This window comes from Coregonus lavaretus (genome assembly GCF_964263955.1).
Source record: "Coregonus lavaretus genome assembly, chromosome: 17".
Taxonomy (NCBI): Eukaryota; Metazoa; Chordata; class Actinopteri; order Salmoniformes; family Salmonidae; genus Coregonus; species Coregonus lavaretus.
The window spans coordinates 28595765-28605263 of NC_140004.1; positions in this window are offsets into that span (position 1 = coordinate 28595765).

Sequence of the window (9499 nt, forward strand, 5' to 3'; positions counted from 1 at the left end):
AACCTCTACCTCTCCCTTTTGGTGGCTTTCCTTGTGTAACAGACACTCCCTCTCATGTTAACCCTCCTGTCCACTAAGCTCTGTAATGGAGGTCAGAAGACACTCAACCTTGTACAACATTGCTGTCAGACATGTACAGTATTTAACCTGCGTTGAAACAATTCATCATTCTACGGTGTCAAATGTCTGCTTGGGAGATGAAGTTCAGAATCTACAGCATTACATTTATAAAAACCCTTTACACTTGAGTCCTGTGTCTTTATTTTTGGTAACACACTTTTGGTGCTACAGATATCTGGCACTATGGATATCTGGCCCAGCTACTGACAGGCTAGGAGGTGCTTACATACATAAAGCTTCAGCATGTGTGAGGGTTAAATGTTAAGGACACACATGCACAATTTCTCACATGGATTTTACAATGGTGTAAACTCCCTCCAGCCAATTCTTACACCAAACCTATGCTTTTAAATCCATGGCAAGCAGTGTGCAAGGAAAAGGGTGGAGAATTTAGACAGCCCAAGAAAGCAAAGTTACATCTGGTTCTAGTTATATCCTAGTACCATTCTTTATCATTAATGGATGAGGGGATATCTTTTTGGATACTTAATGGGCACAATTCCAATTTGCTCCCTATCCCTTCCCCTAGGTCCTAACCCTTTCATGCTTGCAGACCTGACATGTCTGGATAGGTAAAAGTAGTGTAGTGGTGGAGCTTCCACCATATTGTTTCCACCTTGCAGATCTGCAAACATTAAATAGTTATTGGAATTGGGACCAGATGATGGTATAACACAATGCCTTTCTGACTAGAAGCAGCAGAGGGTGCCATTACCTGTATTTCAAGGGCAATGGGGGGGGGTTCTGCATTTATAAATTAGACCAGCAGAGAGAGGTATTGAGGCTTAGTTACATGAGAGTCTACTACCTCTACGGTCCCACATGGCACAGGGTATATAGTGCATTACAGGTGTCTGGTCAAAGGAAGTGCACTATATAGGGAATAGGGTGCCATTTGGGACTCACACTACTTGTCATGATATAGTGTGTGACACTTCCGAGGATCTATTTTAATGCTAAGGCTACCCAACTGACCCAAGAGCCGTGTCTGGTTCCCAAATTGTTTTGTGGTAAGCATAGTGTGCTGCTGGAAAAACGTATGTGTTATGGCTTAACACCCCCTGCAATATTGTGGATAAAGAGTTACCTCTCCAACATAATCCAGGTAGAATCAGGAATTCCCCAGGGCAGCTGTCTAGGCCCCTTACAATCTTTTTCAATCTTTACTAACGACATGCCAATGGCTTTGAGTAAAGACAGTGTGTCTATGTATGCGGATGACTCAACACTATACACGTCAGCTACTACAGAGACTGAAATGACTGCAACACTTAACAAAGAGCTGCAGTTAGTTTCAGAATGGGTGGCAAGGGATACATTCTAAATATTTCAAAAACTGAAAGCATTGTATTTGGGACAAATCATTCACTAAACCACAACTAAATCTTGTAATGAATAATGTGGAAATTGAGCAAGTTGAGGTGACTAAACTGCTTGGAGTAACCCTGGATTGTAAACTGTCATGATCAAAACATATTGATACAACAGTAGCTAACATGGGGAGAAGTCTGTCCATAATAAAGCGCTGCTCTGCCTTCTTAACAGCACTATCAACAAGGCAGGTCCTACAGGCCCTAGTTTTGTCGCACCTGGACTACTGTTCAGTCGTGTGGTCAGGTGCCACCAAGAGGGACTTAGGAAAATTGCAATTGGCTCAGAACAGGGCAGCACGGCTGGCCCTTGGATGTACACAGAGAGCTAACATTAATAATATGCATGTCAATCTCTCCTGGCTCAAAGTGGAGGAGAGATTGACCTCATCACTACTTGTATTTGTGAGAGGTATTGACATGTTGAAAGCACCAAGCTGTATGTTTGAACTACTGGCACACAGCTCGGACACCCATGCATACCCTACAAGACATGCCACCAGAGGTCTCTTCACTGTCCCCAAGTCCAGAACAGACTATGGGAGGCGCACAGTACTACATATAGGCATGACTATATGGAACTCTATTCCACATCAAGTAACTCATGCAAGCAGTAAAATTTAATTTAAAAAACAGCGGGGACTGTGAAGAGACACAAACACAGGCACAGACACATGCATACACACACGATAACATATGCACTATACACACACGTACACATGGATTTTGGCAGTAGATATGTGGCAGTAGAGTAGTGGTCTGAGGGCACGCACTTAATGTGTTGTGAAATCTGTTGTGAATGTATTGTAATGTTTTAAAAATTGTATAACTGCCTTAATGTTGCTGGACCCCAGGAAGAGTAGCTGCTGCCTTGGCAACAGCTAATGGGGATCCATAATAAATACAAATACAAATGACCAACCTAAATCCTTCGCTATTCTACACATTTTCCCATTAGGCTGAGAGAAAATGTTGCTGTTTTAAAGCTAATTTCCTGCAATTCTACACATTCTGCCATGGGGCATAGAGAAACATGTGCATGTTTGTAGCTAATCTCACGCAGTGGTGTAAAGTACTTAAGTAAAAATACTTTAAAGTACTACTTAAGTCGTTTTTTGGGGTATCTGTACTATTTATATTTTTGACAACTTTTACTTTTACTTCACTACATTCCTAATGAAAATAATGTACTTTTTACTCCGTACATTTTCCCTGACACCCAAAAGTACTCGTTACATTTTGAATGCTTAGAAGGACAGGAAAATGTGGTCTAATTCACATATTATTAAGAGAACTTCCCTGGTCATCCCTACTGCCTCTGATCTGGCGGACTCACTAAACACATGCTTAGTTTGTAAATTATGTCTGAGTGTTGGATTGTACCCCTGGCTATCTGTAAATTAAAAAAACTAGAAAATGTGGCTGTCTGCTTTGCTTATTATAAGGAATTTGAAATGATTTAAACTTGTACTTTTACTTTTGATACTTAAGTACAGTACCAGTCAAAAGTTTGGACACACCTACTCATTCCAGGGTTTTTCTTTATTTTTACTATTTTCTACATTGTAGAATAATAGTGAAGACATCAAAACTATGAAATAACACATATGGAATCATGTAGTAACCAAAAAAGTGTTTTACGTAAGTGTTCAGACCCTTTGCTATTATACTTGAAATTAAGCTCAGGTGCATCCTGTTTCCATTGATCATCCTTGAGATGTTTCTACAACTTCATTGAAGTCCACCTGTGGTAAATTTAACTGATTGGACATGATTTTGAAAGGCACACACCTGTCTATATGAGGTCCCACAGTTGACAGTGCTTGCCAGAGCAAAAACCAAGCCATGAGGTCAAAGGAACAGATCTGGGGATGGGTACCAAAAAATGTCTGCAGCATTGAAGGTCCCCAAGAACACAGTGGCCTCTATCATTCTTAAATGGAAGAAGTTTGGAACCACCAAGACTCTTCCTAGAGCTGTCCGCCCGGCCAAACTGAGCAATCGCGGGAGAAGGGCCTTGGTCAGGGAGGTGACCAAGAACCCGATGGTCACTCTGACAGAGCTCTAGAGTTCCTCTGTGGAGATGGGAGAACCTTCCAGAAGGACAACCATCTCTGCAGCACTCCACCAATCAGGCCTTTATGGTAGAGTGGCCAGACGGAAGCCACTCCTCAGTAAAAGGCACATGACAGCCCGCTTGGAGTTTGCCAAAAGGCACCAAAAGACTCTCAGACCATGAGAAACAAGATTCTCTGGTCTGATGAAACCAAGATTGAACTCTTTGGCCTGAATGCCAAGCGTCACGTCTGGAGGAAACCTGGCACCATCCCTACGGTGAAGCATCGTTGTGGCAGCATCGTGCTGTGGGGATGTTTTTCAGCGGCAGGGACTGGGAGACTAGCAGCATCGTGCTGTGGGGATGTTTTTCAGCGGCAGGGACTGGGAGACTAGTCAGGATCGAGGCAATGATGAACGGAGCAAAGTACAGAGAGATCCTTGATGAGAACCTGCTCCAGAGCACTCAGGACCTCAGACTGGGGTGAAGGTTCAACCTTCTAACAGGACAACGACACTAAGCACACAGCCAAGACACCGCAGGAGTGGCTTCGTGGCAAGTCTCCTGAATGTCCTTGAGAAGCCCAGCCAGAGCCCGGACTTGAACCCGATCTAACATCTCTGAAGAGACCTGAAAATAGCTGGGCAGCGACGCTCCACATCCAACCTGACAGAGCTTAAGAGGATCTGCAGAGAAGAATGGGAGAATATCCCCAAATACAGGTGTGCCAAGCTTGTAGCATCGTACCCAAGAAGACTCAAGGCTATAATCGCTACCAAAGGTGCTTCAACAAAGTACTGAGTAAATTGTCTGAATACTTATGTAAATGTGATATTTCAGTTTTTTATTTTTTAATAAATTAGCAACAATTTCTAAAAACCTATTTTTGCTTGGTCATTATGGGGTATTATGTGTAGATAGATGAGGGGAAAAAGCAATTTAATCAATTTTAGAATAAGGCTGTAATGTAACAAAATGTGGTCAAGGGGTCTGAATACTTTCCGAATGCACTGTAATTCTCAAGTTCAGCAATATCACCACGGAGACCGAACTGTTGGGGCTGGTCAGAAGGAGAAACGGACTCTAGCTAATAGACATTCTAACTCTCTTCTTCTCCTTCCCTTATCGCTCTCTTTCTCCCTTTCTATCTCTCTCTGTCTCTGCAGTGCAGTAATGATGAAGCTCAGCTCTCCTCTGGCCGTGCTGTGCCTGTCTCTCCTGCTGCTCCATGCTCACTTCTCCCTGGCCAGGCGAGGGGGAGGAAGCTTTGGTGGTAAATCCAGCATAGGTAAGAAATCCTCCTCCACCTCCAACCGCAGAGGCACCAACACCCAGCGCAGACCCAACCAAGGGACCAACAACCAGCCAGGGAACAACCCCCGCCAGCCCCAGAGTCCTCAGAACCCTCAAGGAGGGTACCCCCAGCAACCAGGGGGCTACCCTCAACAGCCAGGCAGGGCAGGATACCCTAACCATGGTGGGTACCCTGCTGGAGGATATCCAAACCAGTATGGTGGAGGCTATGGAGGGGGATATGGTGGAGGCTATGGTGGCGGTTACGGAGGGGGCTACATGAACCAAAACCCCAACAACTGGATCCTTAGCCCCGGCTACGGGGGGTATGGTGGTGCAGGTGGCTCCCCGTTCTCCCGCTCGGTGCAGGGGATGGGGATGGGCCCCTCGCTGCAGTCCAGGGGGTTTGGGCGTAACGCAGCGATGGCGGCCGGGACTGGGGTCGTGGCTGTGATGGCTCTGGGCTATGGACTGGGCCGGTTCCCCCGGCCTCACTTCGGCTTCCACAACCCCCAGGAGGAGTACTACTATAACCACTACATGTACAGGAGGTACGGCACCAAATCCACTGATGATAATGACTACAGCAGGGACTACTGCTTCAGCCCGCCTCCACAGTCCTACGATAACTTCATGGAGACCTGTATGAAGAGGACTGACCTGCTGAGAGGTGGGGAGAAGGGTAGATCAGAGAAAGGAGTTGGGGAGAATGCACCCCCACACGGAGCTCCAGAAAGCCCCAGCACTCAGGGAATTGAACCCAGTGGAGGAGGAACTGCAGGCGGGGAGAAGATTGCAGAGCCAGCCCCTGTCCCTGGAGGTTCCACCAATACCACAGACCCCGGCTCCACCCCAGCACCAGGCAGTGGCCCCAATAAGAGCTCCGCCACAGGCAGTCCCAGTGAGAGTAACGTCACAGCTGAGAGTAACGGTACAGCTGCATCTGAGAATCCTGTGACACCTGAACCCTAACCCTCAAACCCCCCCTGCTGCAGACAAGCCCCTCCCCCCGACCGTAGCTGTGCCTGACGATGATGATGATGATGATGATGAAGATACAGTGAGCATCTCTGAGATTGGCTATCCAGAGCTGATAGAGCAGATGAAGGCTCGGAGGTGTGTGGAGCTCTATATGGTGTACGCAGAATGCTACCTGGAGAAAAAGAAGCAGAAGAACAAGAAGAACCCGCCCCGGGCAAGACCCAGAGGAGGAGTGGAGAGATTGGGAGGAGGATACCAGGGACTGATGACTGTACTCACCTCTACTGCACTACCTCTACTGAACAGCAACCTGCTACTACTGCACTGAGACAGAGAGAGAAAGAAACAGAGAGAGAGCAGACGGAGAGACAGATAGAGGGAGAGAAGGAGAAAGGACACTGTTTGCTGTCACACCCTGTGAGTCAGAGTCAGGATTGGGGCTGATGGAGGGATGCAAGGATAGAGGGATGCTGGGACAGTGTATCTTCTCCTCTCATCCTCCTTTGAACAACAGCTCAGGACTCTCCATCATAAGTGGACTTTTATTATTGATAAATTGAGTGGATTTTTTTTACATCACATTAGCTGGCTCTATGGGCAGAGAATGAGACATGTTTCTATCCATTTGACAAACATTGCTATCTTGATTTCACTTTTGTATGGAAGTGCTAAAAGTTTGGTCATATGCTCTGATGAGGTCAGAAGACTGAAATGTTACAACAAAACAGGTGGGGAAACAGTTGAAAGTAAGCAGTGGGAGCTTCTTTTATAATTTTCTTTAGGACCTGACACATTTGCCAGAGACTCTTGCCAGATGTGTGCTTGCATCCCTTGTCATTCACCCACTGATATCCTTTTAAATGGATGGCTCTCAGGTTATCTGAACCAATCCTCCTGTATCGGGGCTTGGTGTCATCTTTATCTCTTATGTGTCTCTAACGTTGTGGTTATTTATTTTCACACTATTCAGTGGATTTATTTATTTGATTTTGTTTTGGTATTATACTGTATGTCAAGTTAGCTGCATGTGCTCAAAAACACTTGCGAAAACCTGATTTCTTTCTCTGCTCTGACTCCGAGGGCCCTCCTTCCACTTGATAGTGACTTGCTTCCCTCTCTGGGGTGGTGACTGTAGATTGTACTATAAGTGCTCTTATTGTCTAGGCCCAACCAGGCTTTGAACCAGGCCACTGTAGCAGCAGCCCTACAAGCCAAAGGATATGGATTCAGACAAACACTGTCCACTTTAAAGTCAGGGTCTTAGTCAACTTGGTACCTGGTAAAACCAAGGTAAATTATAACGTTAGATGGGCGTTCTAATCAGATATATGGAGAGAAGTGACTGGATTGAAGTCTAAATTGTTATACTGTATGTGTTGGGGTGTATTCATTGAATTTCTTATGGACATAAAGTTTGAATCCTTTTGGACTATATTGGATATAAACGTTCCTTGTTTACCATCACGTCACAAACTGTTTCTACATTGTCTTGGGCCTTGAATGTATGGGCGTGCATACTGTGTTTATGTAAATACTTCCACCTGTGTGTTTCCTTTCCTCTTCTGAAATCTGTCTCTTTTCACTGTGGCCCTCACTCCCCTTAAGGCTCAGTAGGACAGCCCTTATTCAAGGATTTCTTCAGCATGTATTAGTGTTTTTTTATTTTCGCCTACCGGTCTGTGCCCTGGGGTGCGTTCAACAGGACACAATGTTTTGGAACGTTCAGATAGTAATATGTAATGTAGAACAAACATGCCTCTCCGACATGTAGACCAAGGAATAATGTTGGCTCTATTCATGGGTTTCTATGTGCAACATTCGACAACGTTTGGCTACTGAACGTGGCCCAGGTTTATGTTTGTGTGGTTTGGCTCAAGTATCTTGTTATGACTGCTCTGTGGACACAACATTGTTGTGCATCAGAGTGCTGGCAAATTATGACAACATTATGAACAACGCTTACCTGCACTTTTACCGATGTCCCTGTTTGTCTTTATTAAATAATTGTCTCTCTAACCTCAGATATAGTTATTTTCTATTATTTTAATGACATATTAACCCATATATTCCAACTGATGTTGTGCTGATAGCAGAAAACCATTCAGATACCCTGGTTGTTCTCTTCATTCCTGCAGAAATTAGAAACTGTAACTTAAAGATTAATTGGATTCTATTAATAAACTGTGGGTTAGAACTATAAATGTTCAGAAATGTAACACTCATTGCACAGCCTCATTCCTCATTTGTCAAATGTTTCTATCCATTTGACAAACATTGCTATCTTGATTTCACTTTTGTATGGAAGTGCTAAAAGTTTGGTCATATGCTCTGATGAGGTCAGAAGACTGAAAAGTTACAACAAAAAAGGTGGGGAAACAGTTGAAAGTAAGCAGTGGGAGCTTCTTTAGAATTTTCTTTAGGACCTGACACATTTGCCAGATGTGTGCTTGCATCCCTTGTCATTCACCCACTGATATCCTATTAAATGGATGGCTCTCAGGTTATCTGAACCAATCCTCCTGTATCGGGGCTTGGTGTCATCTTTATCTCTTATGTGTCTCTAACATTGTGGTTATTTAGTTTCAACGGTTTCCCCACCGTTTTTGTTGTAACATTTCAGTCTTCTGACCTCATCAGAGCATATGACCAAACTTTTAGCACTTCCATACAAAAGTGAAATCAAGATAGCAATGTTTGTCAAATGGATAGAAACATTTGACAAATGAGGAATGAGGCTGTGCAATGAGTGTTACATTTCTGAACATTTATAGTTCTAACCCACAGTTTATTAATAGAATCCAATTCATCTTTAAGTTACAGTTTCTAATTTCTGCAGGAATGAAGAGAACAACCATGGTATCTGAATGGTTTTCTGCTATCAGCGCAACATCAGGTGGAATATATGGGTTAATATGTCATTAAAATAATAGAAAATAACTATATCTGAGGTTAGAGAGACAATTATTTAATAAAGACAAACAGGGACATCGGTAAAAGCAGGTAAGCGTTGTTCATACAGGGCTTCACATGTGGCTTAAAAGATGGTCACATCACACTTAGATTTTACTTTACAAAATTAATCTTCGGGACTTGTTTCTTCGCCGTCTTTTATACCGGCTTTCATGTTGGATAAGCTGTGGGAAGACGGCTACATTTGTACTAAAAGTCTGACCTCGGAGAATCAAAAATATTATTTATTTTATCTGTAGGATGTCTTGTCAAATCATTTTCTCTTTGTTTTATGTGTTTGATCAATCAATAGCCTTGGCTATAATACAGAAACAGAATGACTATTGTTGCTAGGCCTTCATCTCTTTTAATGGACACCATATGATTCCCCGGGGATGTAACCATAACTACAGCCTGCATAGTGCATGCTGTTGCTAGGTAGCTTAGAACTTGGTCCTGAAATGAAGCATGGCTATTAAAAGTGAAAGGAACAGAAATAAGGGGAGGGGGAGAGAGGGAAAATGGAGAGGAATAAGTTAACCCCCTTATTTGCGTATTAGGATGCCTGAACATTCTGGCTACAAGTCAAGCACAAACCATTTATCGTACTCTCTCGTTCTGAGAGAAAATACATTTGAGAAAAGTTCTCTATAGTTCTCACTACTTATTTTCTACATTAATCATGATCAACATTATTAATAACAAGTCAATAAATATCAACATACTGTTC